The sequence below is a fragment of the Saimiri boliviensis genome, chromosome 3, assembly GCF_048565385.1.
Source record: "Saimiri boliviensis isolate mSaiBol1 chromosome 3, mSaiBol1.pri, whole genome shotgun sequence".
NCBI classification, from domain to species: domain Eukaryota; kingdom Metazoa; phylum Chordata; class Mammalia; order Primates; family Cebidae; genus Saimiri; species Saimiri boliviensis.
The window spans coordinates 45,902,590-45,926,338 of record NC_133451.1 but is presented as its reverse complement, the minus strand read 5'-3'; the positions used below and the strand labels follow the sequence as shown (position 1 = coordinate 45,926,338).

Sequence of the window (23,749 nt, the reverse complement as noted above, 5' to 3'; positions counted from 1 at the left end):
TGAGGAACTGGGGAGAAACTTGCGTGTAAGAGACAAATTACCTGATGTGACTTCCCAAGTATGCCTGCCCATCAAACACCCAATCTTGCAAAACCATTCTTAAAAAGTCTCACTTTCACAGTTCTTTGTGCCTCAAAGTCAATTCTTTCGGTTTGGACGGTTGAGTGTGTTTCTGACAATAATCATTAGACAACATGTTCTATAATAAGTAAAAATTCATCTTCTTAGAGAGTATCCACCATGACATCCTTGTCCACCCCTTGTGTTAATAGAAAACAAACCCAATGCTTTTTTTTTTTTTTTTTTTTTTTTTTAACGTAATAACACCTCCCATCTTTGAGAACACTTCCCATGCTCCCTTTCTTTTATTCTCTAGGCTCTGGTCCTTCTCAGGATATGATCAGTCTTATGAACTTTTTTCTGCTCATAGTTTCCAGTTTGCTTATATGCCCCGTGGAGTATGCAACTCCAAACTTAGGGGTAGCCATGCCTACCTTGTTTCTCTGACAACGTTTTGGGTTATCTGTCTTCTTTCTCTATTGCACAGACCTGCCCCCAAGGTTCATTCTGCCCTTGTTATGGAGCCATTCTCCATTGATGCAATAATTAAGCAGCAGCAGATTTTGAGGTATCCCCAGATTTGGGAACTTCGAGTCCAAGCATGTTTTCTGATTTCTTAAGAATCCTCTAGAAAGCCCTATTATTTCCAACCAGATCAAGGACCTAACACACCTAAAGCAAGGTCAGGATACTTAGGCTTCTCCCCACTCTGTTTGGACCTTGGCATTTTCTATTTTTGGACAATATGTAAATTCCCAGAGTGACTTTTCTAGAGTCTTGTTTCTTCACATCTGACTGTTTTCATTGCCTCGTCCACTAATCCTTGTCTACACTAGACCATACCCATTTAAAGGCTTATAGACTCCAAGCATTATCTCAAATATATTAAAAGGTATTCACATTCCATTTAAACATAATTAATATATCACTATATAACATTCACTTGCAGCTTACTTGTTAACATAGTATTATACTAGTTTTAATATTGTAGTATTCTTTATGTATTTTGGAGCCAATAATCTGTTTAAGACCCTTGAGTAATTTGTAGATGTAGACATTTTGCCTATAGTGCTTGTTGCCTATATGGGTGAACCCTTTGACACAAATTGGGGCTCTAGTGCAATGGCCAAGATCTCCTTCCAAGCTTTATTTATTTGGAATATATCCAACCTCTTCTAAATTTCCCACTGGTGGGAATTCTGCTGTCATCATTAGATCTCCCGACTATGATTGTGGCCTTTCCTGACTTTTAAATTGGATAGCTACCTGGAATTTCTCAAGATGCAATTGCCTACCAGGTTGAACTGCATGTGATAGGCATCCATCTGGGCTATCCAGCTGGGGTTGAGCCTCTATACAGACCTTTGTACATGACCTCCTTTGCCATTTTTCTGGTCCCATGTGGCTGAGATCCCCACATGCTTTATCCCATGCCTGCCCAAATCATGACATTCTTGGAGTGACTGGCTAGCAAAGTCTAGTGAGTGGCCTTTCATTGAAGCAGCACAAGTTCAAATTAGCTTTTTCCATAATCAAATGGTTTTAACTTTTTTTTAGGACTCACGCATAAGAACTAATATGGTTCCCAATTAATTGTATCTAATTCAATTTGACTCACTGTTTTAGCCTATTGAGTTTTTGCTTTTTAAGATGGAGTCTCACTCTGTCACCCAGGCTGGAGTGCAGTGGTGCAACCTTGGCTCATTGCAACTTCCACCTCCTGGGTTCAAGCTATTCTCCTGCCTCAGCCTCCCGAGTAGCTGGGAATAGAAGTGAATAACACCATAGCCTGGCTAATGTTTATATTTTGAGCAGAGATGGGTTTGTGCCATGTTGACCCGGCTCGTCTTGAACTCCTGACCTTAGGTGATCCACCCACCTTGCCTCCCAAAGTGCTGGGATTACAGTCATAAGCCACTGTGCCTGGCCCATTGTTGTTTCTGTTTACTGATTTGCTAAACCTCTCAGTTTCATGTTATCTGCAAATTTGAAAAACATGCCTTTTATCATTATTCTTTTTAATGAGACAAATGTGGACTGGCAGAGACAAAGAGAGAGCCCTGTAAGATTTTCCTGGTCATATTTCTGTAGGATGATATCAAATCTTTAATCAGCACTTTGTGAAGTGACACCATCATTTATCCATTTAATATTTGCCTAATCATTTAGCCTTTAGTCTATATCTCTATATTATCATATTTTCTTTTTTTTTCCAACCTATACAATTTATTTTATTTTTTTTCCTATACTTTGGCTAAAACAAAAAATATTCAGTGATACTATAAAATACTAAGCATTTTCAGTAAAATTGGCAATCAAGAAGAGCTTAACCACCTTCTACATGACAACTGAGGATTTTAATTGGAAAAATATTGCAGCCTATAAACAGGAACATCCAAAACATATTTAAACCACTTGAGCACTTTGATTTTTCCATGTCCTTTGCATCTAGATTGAAACACATCACGGGAAATTTCAAAGACCGATGGCTGAATCTCCCTATCTTCAGAATCTCCTCCTTCCAATAGCCAGTACAGTAGCTCCATTATGAATTGTAGATTTTGCAGATGAGCCTTGGGATGTGCAAGGACAAATTTCAGCCAACATGTGGAGGAACCCCTTAGTTCAGAAGTGAACTTAGCTGACAACATCCAATTGTATTATGGAAGCAGCACACTTATCACCTCTCCTCCGCCGCGCGGGCGCGCAGGCCGCGGACGCTCCCTCGTGGCTGGCGCGAGCCCCCGGCGGGCGGCGCGCGCGGGCCGTTACCGACCGTTAGCGCCAGGGGCAGGGGCGGCGGCGGGCGGAGCCGGGGGCGGGCGCTGAGGGGCCGCGGGGTCGCGAGAGGCGGGAGCGACAGGAGCAGGGCGGGGACGCTGCTCCGGGGCTCTCCCCGCGACGACCCGGGCCTACCGCGAACCTGGGAAGAGGCCGCCGGCGAAGCCGCCACTGGCCGGCTCCGCGCTCCCCCAGGCTCTGGCCGCCCGGGCCGCTCCGCCTCGCTTAGGCATTGCCCGGCTGGCAGCAACCTCGGCCCCCGCGGTCCCAGTCTCATATTTTCTTGATTCGCTGATTTGCAGCCTATCAAATAAGAAAGTGAGGTCTGTAAGACTTGTTTTTAGAAACATCAAGCTGCTTCCATAGATTACTGATTGCCCTCTTACAGAATCTGGGGTTAGAATATTGCCCGGAATGAATCAATTTCATCAGCTTAAGTGTCTGTAGAATTTACTTTTCTTAGCTTCTTGGACAATGGAATGATGTATTTCATTCTACAGAGGCCAATAGCCATGTAGTGTACTAATGTTTATAGGTTCATGATGATAACCTGCCACTCACAAGGTCTACTTTCCTTTAATAAATGTGAATGGAGCCCTACCGCATTAATTTATGTAGGTATATATGTTTTAGGTAAATTACTAGCCAAAGATCAGAATTAAGGTTGTGCAATGGCCCAAATCCACAGTGAAGTAAGGGATAATCACACCTGCAAATGCTAAAAAATCTTATTGCTTGTCTTGATGTGCTTGTTATTAGCAAAATTTTCTCAAAACAAAGAGCTTCTAGTCATCTACAGTTTGTCTTCATAGTCAAAGGGGAGAATATTTTCTCTCTCAGAAAAAAAATCCTTACTCATCTATTTCTATGACATAATAAATATATATGTGCTTTTTGTCCCTCATTCCTGTCACAGAACTCCTAAATCCCTTAGAATTTCCTGGGTGACAGCAGCATCTCTTGTTTTAATGCAGTGATTCTGGTGAGCATCTAGACAGCTTCAGGATGGGGGGTGGTCATAAAAAATACTACACTTTGATTAGAAGCTGAAACTTTCACCCTGCCCACCACGACCTCCAAAAAGCAGAGAAAAGCTGTAGGTTGAGTTAATAATCCATCATGTCTATGTGATGAAACTTTCATAAAACCCCTTAATGTTCAAATACCTTCTGGGCTGGTGAACACATCAAGGTGCTGGGAGTGTGGCATGCCCGGAGAGGACATGAAAGCTTTGCACCCCCACGTCTCCCTGCCATACTTTGCCCTATGTGTCTTTTTCATCTGGCTACTCCTGAGTTGTATAAACCGGTAGTAGTAAGTAGACTGTTTTCCTGAGTTCTGTGAGCCATTGTAGCAAATTATTGAACCTAGAGAGAGGTTTGAAGCTAAGTTGGACAGAGGTGTGGGTAAACCAGGAACCCAATGCTTGTGATGGCATCAGCAGTGAATGCAGTCTTCTGGGACTGAAGCATTAAACCTGTGGAGTCTAATGCTAGCTCTGGAGTGTTAGAGTCAGAGTTGAATTGTAAGACATCCACTTGGTGTCCAGAGAGTAGGAGAATTAGTTGGTGTGAGGAAAATACATTTGGTGTTGAAAATGTTGTGAATAAAAACAGTTCAGAGTTTTCAATTTATATTAATAATCAGAGTAGATTTCTCTGAGATACCTGTGGTCAAATCTTTTATAGTCTTGAAATCCTCTTGCACTTTCTATACATGTAATAAGCATCTCAATTCTTGGCACTTCCCTCCTTAAAATACTCTCAGATGAGAGATGAAAATAAATTGTGATTATTTACTCTAGTTCTTAATTTCCACTGAGATCTGGGTACAACCTTCTCAAAAGGATGAGTTTCACAGTACCGCAACCAAATAAAACATGTACTCCTTGCAAAGTTTGTCAGGAACCTCTGTTTCAAAATCCAGACAACCTTTTACTTATTATTGTTATCATGGAATAGAGAGGATCTTGCCGTTCAACTAATCTCAGATGAGGTCGTGCCATTATTGTGATAGGATGTTGCCTCTGCCAGTAATTAATTTCTGCTCTGGTTAAAAAGGAAGATAGAAAGTCCTTTCCATTTTGAAACATTTTTTTGGTTGTAGGCAAGTTCCTTCATGTTAGTATTCTCCAAAAAGCATAATGACTACATTCACTTGGACAAATGAAAAATAATTAACTCCATATGCAGATGAGCTAAACTAGTGTGTCAGTATCATAATGTTTTTTTTTTTTTGATTTCCCTTAGTTTTTATTTATTTATTTATTTATTTTTATTGCATTTTAGGTTTTGGGGTACATGTGAAGAACATGCAAGATTGTTGTTTTAAAATCGAGTGTTAAGAATGCCTAATCTATTTGGCATCCTTAAAGATGTACATCATTGCTTTATTTTAAAGAATAAAAAAAAAAATCAGCCTTAGTCTAGAAGAGGGAGCCACCTCTGATTTTGACAGGCACTTAGTATGTCAAATATGCCTTTATTTTCTAAAGTGTAAACTACCTTGAAGAATAATAAAATCAAGAAGAAGTAAAATAGAAAAGAAGACACTTATCTAGCTAACTTAAATGCAATGTTACTTTAACCTTACGGTACTAACAGTGTTATTCTTGGCCTGAAACCCCAGATTTGATAGTTTGGATAATAATTTCACTTACCTAATTTAATTTCTATGAGCACCTTATATTCTCAATGTGGAAAACTATTCAGAATATCTCTATGGTATTTTTTTTTATTATTGTAGGTTGTATGCAATACAACCTACAATTTATGGTAATTTTGATTATTGTAGGTTGTATCGCACACAACCTACAATAATCATATTCTATCAAGCTCTTGTATCTATGGAAAATAGTGGATTTTCCCAAATGTTGCATGTTCTCACTCGTAAGTGGGAGTTGAACAATGAGTTGAAGAGTCGTGTGTATCCTGATTTTATTGGTTATGAATTGTTACTGAGTTTCGCTCTGTTTTATTTAAATTCATCTTCTTCCTTTTTTTTTTTTTTTGTTGTGGGGGTCACTTTTCACTGAGAAATTATGATGATGAGAAATAGTGATTTGTCGATAACGCAATTTTTGGAAAATTTATTAAAATCCCAACAAACCCCTCAGCCTGCCAACATCAAGGGTGGCAAAATTTTTATGGTATGTTCTTAAGAGAAAGCAAATATAATAAAAATGTATGTGTATGTGTACAAATAAAGATTATATATGGAAACAATAATGGTTATCTATGAATAATAAGATTATGGATTATTTTTTCTTTCAAAAATTTTAAGTGGAAAACATGTAATCAATTAAAAAATAAAACCCCAATATGTTAGTTTTATGTTCTAGAAATTGGCTAAGTGTATTTGGGAAAAGTAAACATCAATCTGTGAATGTTACTTAAATATCCTGTAGAGGGCACTCAAGACCTTCCAGATTCATAGGCAGAGATGTGGTACTGTGAAGATTTTATTCCTTTAGTTACAGGAGTTTTAGATTTTTCATGATGATTTTAGTTTTGGATCACTGATTCTCACAAGGTTTTATTTTAAAATTCATTTATGTTAAGTGACGTTAGAACAATTATGATTAATAGACCTTGTCACATATTCAGGTCTTCAGCTAGAAATATATCTGGATACATGCAACACTAATTGATTACTAAAGTAACTATAAAAAATGACCTATTTTGTATATTTAATGCTTAAGTTATAATCCTTTTACTAACATTTTGAGAAGCAGTATGCTAGCTCATATGCATGCTATTTTAGCTATGCATATTAACGAACAAAAATATATGTGCCGTAAATGATATGAACCCATTCTTCACAGCTCTCAATTATGATTTTACAACTGGTAGCAATAAAATGCATTGAATTAAAAATTACTATTATATCATATCAGAGTTTATTTTTCATTTTTATTAACTTATTTGCTTAGTCCCTGAATTTTTTTAGATATAATCTATATATTTTTAGTCTTATATCCCTTATTCACTCGCTCTCAGATGAACTTATTGAGACCTGCTGCTCAATTCAGTTTTTAAATTGGATGCCTTTCTCATCCGTGGATGCAAAGTATGTGGTCCCTGACATGAATTTCCACAGAAGTATTGCACACAACCTACAATAATCATACTCTATCAAGCTCTTGTATCTATAGAAAATAGTGGATTTTCCCAAACACTGCATGTTCTCATTCATAAGTGGGAGTTGAACAATGAGAACACATGGACATAGGGAGGGGAACATCACACACCAGGGCCTTTTAGGGGGCGGGAGTCTAGGGGAGAAATAGCATTAGGAGAAATACCTAATGTGGATGACAGGTTGATGGGGGCTGCAAACCACCATGGCAAGTGTATACCTATGTAACAAACTTGCACATTCTGCACATGTGCCCCAGAATGTAAAGTATAATAATAATAATAAAAAAAAGAAAACAGTAGATTTAATTTCTTAGAAAAATAGCTCTTCTCTGGCAATGCTCAGCTGTCTTGAATATGGCATGGTGTTTTGATCCTCTCTAGGATCAGGTTGGATAGCCTTAGCAACTAGGAGGCCATGTGCTTTTGAGATTCACAAACTGTTATGCTTTCTTGTATAATTTCTTGGCTTTTGAAATCAATGTGAATAGAATGTTGTAGAACTGACAGTTCACAGTTGTTTGTATTTATAGCTTATCTGCACTCATTCCCAAGTGCTAGATTGGTGTCACAGAGGCTATTGTAGTAGGCATGTTGGGCACATTAATGTCTGTGTTTTTAAAATTGCATTGTGTCTGGGCATGAAGGAAAAGAACTGATTCAATTATTATTGGTTTTGCTAGAATTGATTTTTTACTCCATGTAATTTGGTAGTTACATTGATGAAATATGTGGCTAGCTGCCAATTTTATTTATGTTGAAGGCTTTATTTCTTATGTCCATGAAATAGGAAGGCCTACAAATATGAATTTGTCTTTAGAGCTGCCTGGGATGGAATAGTTTGGGAAAAGCGGTTAGGAAAGGGCAAGGCTCTGTACTTATTGCTCAATCTCGGGCTTGAGAAGAAAAGCAGTGATGATACTTTTCACTTTTTCAGATGGGGAAAATGAAAGTGCAGACTTTCATGACCTGATTGAGAAGGCTGAATGCTTCCAAGTTTCTATCTGTGGAAATGGGGCCAATAATCTGTGCTACCTGACTCACAGGAAAGATAAAAAAGGTTATTTTGCAAAGTGACAGCTACAGAGTGCTTCTTAGAAGCAATCCATCATCAAAATACTTAGAAGAATGCTTCCAAGTACACAGGCATCACATGTTGCTTCAGGATGGGTCTATAACAGTGGTTCTCAACCTCAGGTGATTTCCCCTGCCAAGGACATTTGGCAATATCTATTTTTGGTTGGGAAAAAAGTGCCAGTGTTATTTAGTAGGTAGAGGTCTGGGATGCTACTAAACTTCCCACAAAGAATAGTACAGTGACCTAGAAAAAAGAATTATTCTACCCAACATGTCAATACTGCCAATGTTGAAAAACCCTGGCCTATAGCTATTAGATGCTGTGTTTGGTGGAATGGCTCATGTTAAAACAATTTGTATTGGCGATGTAACATGTGGTGCATAATTAGATACTATTCTAATAGGATAGACCATCTAGGAAGGGAAGATGCAGAATTGTTTTGCAATTCAATCATAATAGAATGTCTTCACTGTAATCCAAGCACCTCATCCCTACCCCCAGCCTAGACAAAATTGTGGTCACATACAACTTGGAGTGGAGAGGGAACAGGGGGAATTCACATCTTGCAATCTTAGTAATTTTTTGCAAATTCTTTGCTCCTTGGTTTAGAAACTGTTGGCCAGAAAGTAAGATAGAAGTTTGTACATGCAAACTTCCTAAATAATTCTCTTCACCCATAAGTTCCCCAACACATACACTAGTTACAGACACTTCAGAGCAGGAAAGGGGGGAAAGAGCAGTAGAGAGGAAAGAAAAGGTAAGATGTGAATTTAGGAAGACCTGTGTCTGTCTCTTCCCCTTCAAGCTGGGTTCTAGGGTAGGAGGATGAGGTTAGACAGCCTCTTCCAAGTTCTGAGACTTGAGTGGAAACAAGTCTTGTAGGAAACAAGTCTGTTCATTCCACTATTTGGGAGAATGAGCAGGATGCTTTTTAAGGCTATGGAGTGTCAGAGATAACTTTGTCTGAATTTCTTAAATTTATTACAGTAAGTTAGGCTTCCTGAGGAATCCTGAGTGTGAACATGGACGGGGAGAGAACCGGCATTCCTGGAAGAGATCTCAGAGTCATCCCACCGAAAGGGTGCAGCATGGATGGCTCCTGCGAGGGACCAGACAAAGACTAGTTAAGCCTTGGGCACATCACTAGTGCAGAGAGTTAAGTGGAGCTGAGTTGACACTAACAAAATGCCCAGTCACCGCTGGAGTGAGGACCTGATCTTGCTGTGCTGAGCCGCATACAGAAGTTATAGCTGAAGTTAGGGGCTGGCCTAAGACCCAGGAGACTCAGCTTTATAGGGGGACATTCTCTTCCTTAGCCCACAAGGGTGATGCTTCTGTAGGCACCTCTGGAGCTTAGAATTAACTGCAAGGGAGGTGTGGTACAAAGGGGAGACAGTGCAAAAGGACGAGGGCACATCTCCCTGCTCTCCTGATAGCATTTACCTCTGTGCTATTTGAGCCCTCAGTCAACGCCAGGGGAAAGAACAGGAGGAAAGATAAACAATCCTGGTGTTTTTGTATTTACAATCTGAAGTATCTGAAAAATTGCAGAATCTGAGGAAGTTTATGGCTACTATCAGATTGAACCATAGAGTCTAAAATAAAATCATAAAAACCAAATAATGCATTTTCATATGTCTTAGTTTGTAGACTTTGAAATTATTATCCATTTTATCTTTATCTATAGAAAAAAGTACAGAGATTATGAAGTCCATGCCTCATTCCCAATCTTTGTTGAATAACCAGTGTGCCTATGTAAGCAAAATCCATAATAGAATTCTATCAATAAGATACACAGTTAAATTTCCACAAAACAATATAACTAGGGCTTTAAGAGGATACTGAAGTACTCTTTTTCTTCAGAGAATTTCCATTTTATCTCTTCAATTATCTAGATAGATGATCAATTTTCAGAAGTCGATGTTAGTAAAACATGGATTTTTAAACAAAATTGTACTAGAAAAATTCTTTATTATCCACATAGTGCTAACTAAAGGACTCCGAGCATGAAGATGGGGTTCATCCCTTATCTAGATTGCTTTTGGACTAGCCACTTTGGTCTACTAATTTTCATTTCAAAAGCAAGATGTTGGCTAAGTTTCTTTTCTACAGCTTAGAGCAGTCAGTACTCCTGGGAATTCTTTGATAAATTTCATATAAATATTTGTCGTTGAAAGTCCACCGTGTGGCTACTTCTTCCTTGTTGAAGATTACCTTTTACTAGAAATATTACTTGGTGGGAAACTGTTTGTTGATAGTTGGTTATATGCTCCATACAACCAACCTTTAATTTTAAGGCAAGTAATATGCATTAAAACAAGCAATTCGAGAGAAATTATTATATAAACAATAGGTACAGCAAATTATAATTCAGCTCCAGAATAAAACCTGGAAATACATACTAGTGATTAAATAACACCTATATCAAAAGCTTCCATGTTCTCTTGTGATCATAATTACAGCTGCCATTGATTTAGTTTCTTTAGTGGATCAGGTATAGAGCTGGGCCTTTTTCATACATGACCATATCATTCAATTCTTACAGCAACCATTAGGAAAGAAATCATTAACTCCATTCTAACAATTAGGGAGCTGAGGCTTAGGAAGTTTAAATGATATGGTCACAAGCCATGTTAGGACAGTGTTAGTCTGTTTCTAAAATCTTTCTTCTTTACTCCACAGCCTAGTTTCATACTAATTAGTTCATACTACTAATTCATACTTTTAGTTTCATACTATAGAAAAAAATTACCCTATAGCCTATTAGTTTGAATCACATGAAAGTGCTGATATATTTGACCCTTCCTGGAGGTAAAAGAGCAATCTCACATAGTTAAACATACAGTATGTTTAGCTATAGTATAGTACACAGATGGTTTTCAATTTACAGTGAGTTTGTTTCTCAGTAAACCAATCATAAACTGAAAATATCATGGTAAAAATACATTTAATACACCTAACCTATCAAATAGCATAGCTTAGTTTAGCCCACTTTAAATGTGTTGGAAAACCTTATATTAGCTCACAGTTGGGCCAAATCATTTAACAAAAGCCTATTTTATAATAAAGTGTTGAATATCCCAGGTAATTTATTGAATACTGAACTGAAAGTGGAAAACTGAATGGCTGTATTGGTACTCAAAATATGGTTGCTACTAAATGGGTATCCCTTTTGCCCTGTTGTAAGGTTGAAAAATTGTGTAAGTCAAACGATCTGTGGGACCAATCTGTGGCATAGTATGATCAGCTATAGTATAGTATAGTTGTAAAATAGTATAGTGTAGTATTGTTTATTCAGAAATATGTTATGTACTATACTATGTTCAGTAGTAGGTTTAGCTCAGTCAAGATTATGAATTCAGGCACTATGGGAATTGGCAGAATAGTTTTAATCTATTGACCTATCCACATCTCAGATTGCACTGTTAATCTATTGTCTTGAATATAACAAGGGATTTGAAAAACAATACATAAGTAATTTTGAATCCATCACCCCAGAAGAAGCAGTTCTGATGTGACAGAGAGAAAATGACCTTGAGTTGGAAACTGGACTCTGGTCTCAGCTCTGCCACTTGCCATTTCTAACCCGAGTCTCAGCTACCCTCTCTGTGAAATTAAATCAGTTATACTTCCTTCACAGAGTTGTGAGGATTAAATAATTTAATTTAAAAAACTTCAGCTGGGTGCGGTGGCTCACACCTGTAATTCCAGTACTTTGGGAGGCCAAGGAATGTGGATCACCAGAGGTCAAGAGTTCAAGACCAGCCTGGCCAACATGGTGAAACTCCATCTCTACTAAAAATACAAAAAATTAGCTGGGTGTGGTGGCGCATGCCTGTAATCCCAGCTACTCTGGAGGCTGAGCCAGGAGAATCTCTAGAACCTGTTAGGCGAAGGTTGCAGTGAGCTGAGACCATGCTTTTGCACTCCAGCCTGGGCAACAAGAGTGAAACTCCATCTCAAAAACAACAACGACAATGAAACCTCCAAACACATTTAAGCATACCTACTGTTTCAGGCACTGTAATGAACTTCTGGTATAAACAAAACAATGAACTCTCTACCCTTTTTTTATCCTGAAATAATTAATTGCTAAGAGGGAATTGGAGAAATAAATAAGTACAATGCAATATGATGTGAAAAGCGCTAAAATAAAGGTCTACAAAAATGTTACAGGAAGACAGGAGAAAAAAGATTCGTCTACTTAAGAACAAAATCTTAAGATCACAAAGCTCATGTCTTGTTTGTACTCTAATAAATCCTTACTATTAATAAATATTGGTTGAATCAATAAATGCCTCACTGCGGTTGAGGAAGAAGGCTAGAAGCAGAACTTGACTGTCATTGCCTCTTTCATTTCCTTCCATTTCCTCTCACTGCTCAAATCCTGTCAGCCTACTTTGTGCCTCTTCTCTTCCCAAGAACCGCTTCCTACTGAGATCATCTATGGCTTCTTGACTGCCAAATTCTCCTGTCCCTTTTGGGCCTTTATCTCACAGGATCTCTCATTTGTGTTTGTTGTTGCTGATCATGTTCTCTCAGAAAGGCACATCTTTTTTCATTGTTTTCGAAATAAGATTTCTGGGTTCTCTTCCTACTTGTCTCTGACAGTTTCCTGTCCTCTTCTTGGGGTTTTCAATCAAACCCAAAACTCCAGTGTTCCTTTGGGAACATTTTAGTTTCTTGGATAGTATTTCTACTCTTGGTTTTAATGACTGATGGTGATTCCTAAATTTTCGTTCCAGGACAGAAATTCTGCTTTGAGACTCGAACTTAACCTGTTCAACAATCTACCTGTTGTCTTCAAATGAAAATTCCTTTAGCACATAACAATACAAATGTTCAGAATGGAAGTCATCATCTTCTCCTTCAAACATTCTGTGCCTCTTCTGGTACCCTCCTGCTCCCAGTTCACAGAACAATGATCTGCCTAGTCACTCTTGGGAGTTAACTTTGATTCTTTCTTCTTCCTCACATACTGTGGAAGGCATTACCAATATTTTGTTTTCCTCTCCTTCCTAGACACATGGAGGATAATGGGAGATCCTTTGTAATTAGGCAGGTTATGTGACTGATTCTGATCAGTGGGCTGTAACCAAAAGTAACAAATGTTATTTCAGACCAAAACCAGGGTCTGCATCTCCATGCTCTTTCCCCTTGTAATGACTCAAGAAACTCTCTTTACCAAATCATGCTGCTATAAGATGATAGAATCTCCATCATCTGAATCACTGAGTGATTCTATGGAGCAGAACCCATCCCCTCAACCAACTCATGATACACATTTAGTGTAAACAGGACTGAAACTTTTATCGGGGTAAGTCATTGAAGTTTGGGTATGTGTTTATGACTGCACATGACCTAGCTCTCACACTGATACATTGACCTCATCTAATACATAAAATCATCTTTCAAATTTCCCTGTTTTCTGTCTCTATTACCTAGTTTTTATCCATGATTGCTTTCCTGGATTGCTTCCACAACGTCCTAACTGAACTCACTAACTACTCAAATTTTGATCCTTTCAAAATTAGAGTGTTTAATTTAAAGTACAAATATGATGATGTCACTCTCAGCTTGAAATCTTTTAATGATCCTTCTTTACCTACCACAGTCATTTTTAACCTTTGTTCTCTGAAATAGTTCACTGATGTTCTGGAAGACTAATAAGGCCCCCAGGTTCAAGAAGATTATACAATCAGGCATACCACTGGGGAGGTCTATACATGCACGTTGCTAAAATATTAAAATTTTCATGTGGTAAAAATTAGTATGACTTGCTTTAAATTGTTCTTTCCCCAATTTTTTGGATCCTTAACCATTTTTGGAAGAAAACTTCTTAGTATTGGATATTGGAATGGTGTCTAAGCTCTTTCCCTGGACTGTAAGACCCTTTGTGGTCACCCTCTGTCTATCCATCCCTTTGACTTCTTTTCCTACCACAGTTTGCTTAACAATTTATGTTTCAGCACATTAAATGTGTACAGATCTTGTCTACACTGTGTGGGGAAAAAAATCTGCCTTCAGCAGTGCTATTTACTCCAACTGGAATGCCATGCCACCAACTTTGTGCCAGTCACTCTTATTACTCTTAGTCAATGTTATTTAGGAGTTCAGATGATGTTTGCTGCAGGAGGCTATGACACAAGGGCTGAAATTCAGGCTCCATACTATGTGTTATCATGGCATCTGGTGAAATCAGGAGGTGTTCGAATGGCCTAGCTGCAAGTTCCCCTTGTTACTCTACTCCTTTAGATAAGGTATCCTTGATAAGTAATCCTCTTCATCATGGGCCCAAACACAGTTTTCCCTTATTCCTGAGTAGTGAGTTTCAATTTTCTGTCACCCTGTAGAATTATTTATTTGTTTATTTATTATTTTTTAGTTTTTTTTGAGGCAGGTTCTCTCTCTGTTGCCCAGGCTGGAGTGCAGTGGTGTGATCACAACTCACTGCAGCCTCAGCTACCTGGGTGTAAGTGATTGTCTCACCCCAGCCTCCTGAGTAGCTGAGACCACAGGTGCACACCACCATGCCCAGCTAGATTTTTAATTATTTGTAGAGATCATGTTTCATCATGTTGCCCAAGCTGGTCTGCAGAATTGTTTAAGCAATTCAATCACATATACCTTGTGGGAACCAGAGAGCACTACACCTCTTGAAACTACAAAGCTTCTGATTGTTCACTCATTTTCTGGGTGCAACTCTCATGGGCTTTGCACAGTATATAGTGTTCTTCACTCACTCCTGACCTGAGCTGTGAGTATATATGATTAATACATTGCTGATCTTTTCTGTCCACTGTCAGGTGTCACTTGTTCAGCCATTCCCATAACCTTAGGGCAGAAATACTCTTCTCACAAGGAACTGCAAAGTGTGAGGCTCCAGCCTGAGTTCCAGCACAACCAAGACTAGGATGGAAACATGAATGGCAAGGTGAAGGACCTGGCAGGGCAGGGCTGGCCCACAGTGAGCCATGGCTTGAAGATCTGAGTTGTGCCCTGAGAGGAAACTCATTGTGACCTAAGAAGAAAGAGGCAGTACAAAGTGGACCCAGTTTTAAGACCTCCTGGGCATAGGGCTTTCTGGTCCATCATGTCCTCTCTGTAGCCCAAGGACATGTCAGCATCCACAGCACAGAGGGTAAAACCAGAAGGTAGTTTCATCAGGAGTTCTGTAGGCTCCCCAGCACAAGCAGCACTGTCTGACATCTAACAGGATGTGCCACAGGATGGAGAGTGAGGTGTTGCCTTGCATCTTCCTAAATCCCAGCACCCAGCTTTGGCATCTTGAGGGGACCTAGTAGGAGAATGAAATGCCTCCCAGGAAAGGGCAGCAGTACCTACAGAGACCACAGAAATGAGAAAAGCTGTGGACGCTGCTCAGGACATCTCTTAGCACAGGAGACTCACAGACATACTTGGGGAGGGATGGATATCTGGTAATGAAAAGGCTTGGCAAGAGCTACTTAAATAGGGGTTTTATCGTTAAAATAAACTCTCATTTTGAAAAAAAAAAGTGAATGACTAAGAGGCAATGAAAACAGAGGTCTTCTAGACATCTTACTTCACAGCTCCCCTGGTTCACCCTGAGCTAATAAGTACTCTATATGTATCTTTCTTTGCACTTGCCACATTTTATGTATCTGTCTCTATATTAGATTGTGAAATTCTTGATGTCAGAGCCCAGGTCTTACCTACTCAGTGTCTTCCACATAGTTGCCACAATGCTGTTTGTGAGTGTGATGATAACATTAAATCATGCATAGTCTTGAGTGCATTTACAAATCACAGCTCAAGATTCCACAAGGTTAGTGTTGTCCTTATTCTAGAGATGAAAAATTGAACCCGAATCAAGGAGTTTTCTTTAAGCCCACAAAACACGTTAAGAAGCAGAGCTGGATCTTGAACTCCTGTCTGGGTCTCACATATAAAGATGACCTTTTATAGGTATACAGATGTACTGCCCTTCTGAGTACTGGAGGCTGGGATGTGTCAATTGACTTGGTGATGTGACAGTGAAACTCATGCTTTGTCCCCCTCTTTACATTCTGGAGAGAATTACAGACATTTGAGATGATACATCTTTTTGAGCGTACATAGGGGTTGCAGACACTGTCGTTTCAACCACTATTCTCATCCCCAACTCAAATAAAAATAATGGAAGAAAGCAGAAAGAAAAAAGGTTATGGGTAGAGGAGGTGTAAAGGAGGGAAAGGCAGATTGAGAAAATAGTTAGGGTGTGAGCTGTCAAAATGGAAAATATTGTGGTTTTCCCTTCACCTCCTCAAGGAAAGATAAGGACACACTACTTCTTTGGGAACATCTGCAAAGAAGGGACACTTAATACCTCATTCCTACAGAGATGGTTTACTCAGGCAAAGACTTACTGACAAGTCTCTGTGCCTGCAGGCAGAAGGATGTGCGGACCTTCTAAGAGGGCTAGCTACATGCAGGCAGGTGGGTCCATCAGAAAAAGGCTTGGTGACTCCCAAGGTCAGGACATGTAGTATGTGAGTACAGGGAGGCAGTGAGAAGGGAGAAAAGGAGGGTGGAAGTTGGTGGTGATAGCTGTTTGTCTGTGGGAAACTGATGGGGAACTGTATAGTGAAGAAGCCCCACACCTCCCCAGAACTCACTCATATACCCAAAGAGAGGCAGTCTTTGGATGCCTGCTATACAGATAACGTCTTTGACCAGACTGCATTAGCTGGGGAAGCATCAAAATCTGACACTGGCTTATAATCACTCTCTCACTAAGCAAAGATATTTCTCCTCTCGATGTCTAGTCCAGAAAGAAAAGCAGGGTGATAGAGCAGACCTCTTTTTCCTCCCACTGCAATTCCTTCAGCTATAAGGTGGGGAGGAGTGGTGGGTGGGAAGAGATTGAAAGTTTAAATTGGACTGAGGTTTCTATTTTTGCAAAGAACTGAAAATGGCCAGAAAGTTACGGAACTGGTATGAGAGGTTCTCAAAGATCAGAAAGGGAAATTTAACAGCACAGTAGGAGCTAAAATCGGAGAAAAAACAAAGCTCTCTGATTCTGATGAGTTCTGACTGTTCAGTAAACCACTCATCTAAGTTGCTTGTTAAAGTGGTAGGCTGTACAGTAATCAAAACAGTGTTGTACTGGCATAAGAACTGACACATAGCCCAGTGGAACAGAATAGAGAACTCAGAAATAAGACTGCACACCTGCAACCATCTGATCTTCAACAAACCTGACAAAAACAAGCAATGGGGAAAGGATTCCTATTTAATAGATGATGTTGGGAAAACTGGCTAGCCATACACAGAAAATTCAAACTGAACCCCTTTCTTACACCTTATACAAAAATTAACTCAAGATGGATTAAAGACTTAAATGTAAAATCCCAAACTATAAAAGCCCTAGAAGAAGATCTAGGCAATGCCATTCAGGACATAAGCACGGGCAAAGGTTTCACAATGAAAATGCCAAAAGCAAATGCAAGGACAGCAAAAATTGACAAATGGATCTAATTAAACTAAAGAGCTTCTGCACAGCAAAAGAAATAATGGAATAAACACAACCTACAAAATGGGATAAAATTTTTGCGATCTATCCTTCTGACAAAGGTCTAATAAATCCACAGTCTACAAGGAACTTAAACAAATTTACAAGAAAAAAACAAACTATGCCATTAAAAAGTGGACAAAGGACATGAACAGTCATTTCTCAAAAGAAGACATTCATGCAGACAACAAAGAAATGGAAAAAAGCTCAACATCACAACTTATTAGAGAAATTTAAATCAAAACTACAATGAGATACCATCTTACACCAATCGGAATGGTGATTATTAAAAAGTCAAGAAACAACAGATGCTGAAGGGGTTGTGGAGAAAAAGGAACACTTTTACACTGTTGGTGGGAGTGTAAATTAATTCAACCTTTGTGGAAGACAGTGTGATGATTTCTCAAAGATCTAGAGGCAGAAATACCACTTGAACCAGCAATCACATTACTGGGTATATACTCAAAGAAATATAAATCATTCCATTATAAATGTACATATATGGATATGTTGATTGCAGCCCTATTCACAATAGAAAAGATGTGGAATCAATGCAAATGTCCATCAGTGATAGACCAGATAAAGAAAATGTGGTACATATATACCATGGAATACTGTGCAGCCATAGAAAGGAATGATATGTTCTTTGCAGGGGCAAGGATGAAACAGGAACCCGCTATCCTCAGCAAACTAACACAGGAACAGAAAACCAAACACCACATATTCTCACTTACAAGTGGGAGCTGAACAATGAGAACAAGTGGACACATGGTGGGGGAACAATACACTCTGGAGCCTGTTGGGTGGGGGTTGGGGGAGGGAAAGCATCAGAAAGAAGAAAGAATGGAAGCTGGACTTAATACCTGGGTGATGGGTAGATCTGTGCAGCAAACCACCGGGGCACATATTTGCCAATGTAACAAACCTACATATCCTGAACATGTACCCCAGAACTTAAAATAAAAGTTGAAGAAAAAAAATAAAGTGATAGCCTGAATTGCTTTACGCAGAGTGGCCATTCGAAGAAGTTTTGTCTACTCATTATGTGAATACCTGAGACCTCATTTCTGCCCACTGATGATCTACTTGTAGGCAGCATGGTGGTGTCCTTGGGATGTCAAGTCCAAGAATTTAGAGGCAACTACTTACTTCTACTGCAAAGTGAACCCTGAAAAGACAAGAAGCTAGTTGTTCAATATTCTTTGTCCCTAGTGTTCCAGATGTTTACTCACATTGAGCACAGAATATCTGCGTGTCATTTGGTGCTCACAGCAATTAACAGAAATCCTAAGGCCAGAAGTATTGTAAAGTTTTTTCATCACAAACCTTAATTTCAACTAATTTGAACTTAATTGATCATTATGCTGAGTGTTGCCTAAAGCCTCTCACAACTTTCCTTACACTAACATGTGTTATTGTGATACAGAAAGATTTTTTTTAAGACCAAATTATAAACAGCCATTTTTGCAAACCTTGGTGAGAAGAATAAAATTATTTGTGACTGTGCGTGTGTCTCTTTCTGTTTCATATAATACAGGAAATCAGGGTTGGGACAGTTATTTAGGAACTTGAAGAGAAGCATCTTCATATGTTTATATTTAAATTTGATTTATTATTCTCTGTTTCTTTGAGTTTGACTATAAAATACAGTAAAAAAGAAAGACAAAAATTACAAAGATAAAAATCAAAAAATAGCTAGCTACCCTTTTTTTTGCATGTTCATTGTCAATAACTATTCTTGAAATTACAAAAAGTAAGCATTTTTTTCTACTGCCATTTAATGCATGGTGATGTCCTACTTGTGTGTTCATTATATTTTCATGGTACCAATCATTACCAGCTTAGAAGGGGGCAAGATTAGGCCTGAAGAGGTTCTGAGTAGGAACAGTGTATCAGAATTGCAAGGAAATTTGGAAATTAACTCCCTTAATTTGCCAAGTGAAAACTAAGTCCCAAAGAGATTAAAAAACTTGGCTGAGTCCCAAAGAGATTAAAAAACATTGCTCAATTAAGTTGAGCAATGGCAAGCTTGAAATTAGAAAAAAGGATTAGATGAAGATATGGATAGATTTGCCTATTGGCTTAATAACTGTTGTCACAAACTGCTACTGGTTAAATTCTAAGGAATATAAATTTGACTGAGGAAATTACCTATTTCGTAGAAACGAGGGTGTGTATGTGTGTTTGTGTGTGTCTCTGTGTGTGTATAAATAGAAAAGAGAAGTGAAGAGGTAATTATTGCAACAGAAGATTAGACACAAGAATAATTTCGTGACTGAATAAGCCCAACCCTTCATTTTACTGAAAGGGAAGCCTGAAGCTCATGACTGTGATTTGCTCAAGATCACACAACTAGTCAGTGGCAGAACAGGATTAAAAACCTCATCCCTAGTCCCATCCTCTGTCCACTAAGCTAAGCTCCTATATTCATTGTTAGTAATAGGAACAAATTTAATATTCCTTAAGAGTTAGTAAATTTTATCTTACTACAAAGAGCAATTAAATATTTTTTGTTGTTTTTTTTTAATTGAGACGGACTCTTGCTCTATTTGACCAGGCTGGAGTGCAGTGGTGTGATCTCTGTTCACTGCAACTTCTACCTCCTGGGTTCAAACCATCGTCCTGCCTCAGCCTCCCGAGTAGCTGGGATTACAGATGCCTGCCACTACGCCTGGCTAATTTTTGTATTTTTAGTAGAGATGGGGTTTCACCATATTGGCCAGGCTGGTCTTGATCTTCTGAACTCAAGTGATCCACCTACCGTGGTCTCCCAAAGTGTTGAGATTATAGGCGTGAGCCACCATGCCTGACCAAGAGCAACTTTTTATGAAAGTTTCAGTAGTGTATGACCACTAACATTATTTAAGTTTAAATTATATAATTATTTACATTTAAATAATGTTAGTGGTCATACACTACTAACACTATTAACTTCCATAAAAACCTATACTAAGGGACTTAAGCAATGTGTGGTGAGAAAATCAGGTTAAAGCGTAAGTGAAAAACAACACTGGCTATCAGAATCCATGATGCCAGGAGCTTGGGCCTAGCTCCCTGTAAGATTTCTTGGAATAATCAGAATTGTCCTAGAGCAAGATTTCTTTGTGTTCTTTAACTCCTGACCTAAGGTGATCCACCTACCTCTGCCTCCCAAAGTGCTGGGCTTACAGGCGTGAGCCACTGTGCCCGGCCCTAGATCTCTTAGTGTTATCACCATTAGATTTTGCGCTAGATAATTATTTGTCCTGGGGAGCTATCCTGCACATAGTATGAGGTTGAGCAGTATCCCTGGCCTTTATCCACTAGATGCCAGTAGCACCTCCCCTCTCCTGTTGTGACAAGCACAAATGCCTACAGACATTGCCAAACGTCACCAGGTGGTGGAGGGGAGGGATTACTGCAGCTGAAAAACCACTGGCCTAAAGTGTTAGGCCTGAGACCATGCGTGTTGGGGAGTAGATAATGCTAATTAGGGATGTGGCCAGGAGACTGGAGGAAGTAGGCATGGTATTTCTTGACACCCTTCTATTTGAGGATATTTACATGTTGACTCATACTTAGGCTGCATATACACATAAGCAGGAATGGAGATTCCAATTATGGGAAATGCTCGTGGCCATTTTCAAACCAGGGCTTCATGTCTCTGGGTGGTAGTAGAGATATGATATTGGACTTGGAGCTCCCACTCCCAGAGGTTTCTGCTGCCCATAACCATGAGTAACATGTGATTCATCTTTAGGATTCTAGTTATGGAAAGTCCCTAACTGTTGTGATAGACACTTAGGCAGATATTGGCTGCCCTCCACTTTGTTTTCCTTTGTTTCATGTGAGCCAGAATGTGGATATAATCAGTCAGCCTTGACTGCAAGGACAAGGAAAACTGGTTGGAGCACAGTCAAAACTGGTTGGGGTCTCTGTATATCCTTTTGGAGCAGAGCCACTTACTTACCAAGTGCTTCATTCATGCTAGTGAATTGTGGGGTTTATTTGTTCTAGCAATCTGATATGTGTCCTACGTAACATACAGGGCAATGTGATAAGAGGAACACCAAGGAGATAAAGGTTGGAGACTGGCTAGAAACGACAAAGCCCTGCCACGCAGGACAGCAAAGGAGTTCTAAGGAAAGCAAAACATTTACTTGATTAGCCTTTCTCTGCATCTGCTATTTGCTGGCTCCTTTTGGGAAGAAGATCAATTACCAGTATTTTCATTTTGCGGGTAGTTGAAGATCTCTACAAGCAGATAAGACAAGGGCATTGAAGTCACCTCTTTTCTGTCAGATTGAGAGGAATGACTCCTTAGAGCTGCCTTTGGAGGATAGAGTAAGCTTTGACTTTAGCTATAAATTACTGAGTTTCTATTTTCTGCCAATGGGGATGCGAGATTGAAAGAGATACTAGACATGGTAGGTTCCTAAAGTTGCTTACAGTCTAATCAGGGACTCCTAAGCTACTAGACACATGCCATGAAGTAGTATATAATAAATTAATCAGTAAGTAGTAATATTTTTTTTAGAGAAAGTAGTGCTTGGAATCAGCTGTGAGTGGTGGATATAATGATAATGCCTCCTAATTATTTAGCACACGATATGTGCCAGCAGTGTTCAGATGAACAGAGAGGAGGATAAAGGCCATTTCAGGCAGGTAATAGTGAGACGTGGAAGGAGGGAAGTCAGCATGCATATGACGGATATGTCCGGGTATGGCAGAAACAACCCTTTGTGTAGCATGGGCATTAGGAGATGTCGCACGATTTTGGTACCCTAGGTTATAATCAATTTACACAACCTAATGTGCCACAACATAATGTCACAAAAATCTCAGAAAAAATTTTAGTAGTCCAAAAAGTAATATAAATGAAAATTTACTAGCACATGAAATCAGGTAAGTTGAAAAGCTTAGGTCACAGTTTTAATTCTTCCCTCACAGTGAAAACCTTGCAACTTTTCATCATAGAAACTAAACTTGGAGAAAAATTATGAATGTCATCTCATGAAAAAGTCTACCTCTGCCACATGACATCATTCTTCTGTATTGAAGAAGGAAAGAAGAAAATATTTTTGGAAAGGGGAGATAATGTTGAGTTTTTTTTTTTTTTTTCATTTTCCCATCTTATGCTGTTACCCTAATACTAGGGCTCTCTGTAGCAGTGGATAAAATAGGAGATGCAGTTTGGGGCCAGATTGTGAATTTATACTATGGACAATGAGTAGCAATTGAGGCTTTTAAAAAACAGTGGGTAGCACAATGAGAATGTCTTTATAGAGAAATGTATCTGGCTGCAGTGCTTAGAATAGGTAGGTGGAAAACAAAACTGTAGGATGAGATGCTAGCTAAGAACTGTGTTTGGAATAACTCATGCTTACGTTGTAATTTGAGGGCCATTAGGAGACACTCTGCTACCTGAATGAGAGACAATACATTCTCTGGCAGAGATTAGCTTATGGGAACTCACCTGCATGCACACCAAAGAGATCTGTGTCTTGGGAAAATGGTTCAACACAAAAATAAATTTGGACAAGAAAGGAAGTCAGACACATTCCAGATGACACAATGGCTTCACGAGTCCTGGAATTGTTCAAAATGGGAACCTATGGTGAGCCTATGGGTAGTATGAGGGCACTGAATGTTGGGTGGAGAATGCTAAAATTAAATTTGCCTATGACATACTTTTACCTACTGTGTCAATCAGGGTCCCAGCAGGAAACAGATGGTATACTCAATGTGAATAAATTGAGGAATTAATCAAAGGGCTATTTACAACCCTCAGGACTGGGCAGAGAAAGCAACAAGGTAAGAACTGGACAGCAAAGTGTCCCGGGGCAGGCAACGGTTAGGAAGCCAGTCACCACCACCTCTGGGGCAGAAGAGTCAAGGGAGAGAGCAAATTACCTGTGCTCAGAATCCAGAAGGTGTAGCTCAGCAGAAGGCCCTCAGGTAGGAGCTGTGGCCTTGGTAGAGGGCTGGAGCCAATCCATGGTAATGAGTGAAACACAGGATTAAATACCTTGATATCACTTTCGTCTTATTTTTTAGGCTCCCACCCTTGCCTTTCATTGGTAAAATCAACCAGAAGACAGAGAGCAAACAAGGCCATGGCCACAACCCAGATGGGTCACCCTCCAGGACAAAGAGCAGGGTAGAGAAGGATGGCGAGAGGAG

At 39.3% G+C, this 23,749-nt stretch overlaps 1 protein-coding gene across 1 annotated transcript in view; it reads right to left on the bottom strand.

Annotated features, from left to right (window-relative positions):
* The window catches only part of GABRB1 (gamma-aminobutyric acid type A receptor subunit beta1), a 416,562-nt gene that overhangs the window by 42,563 nt on the left and 350,250 nt on the right, over positions 1-23,749 (bottom strand). The window lies entirely within an intron of this gene.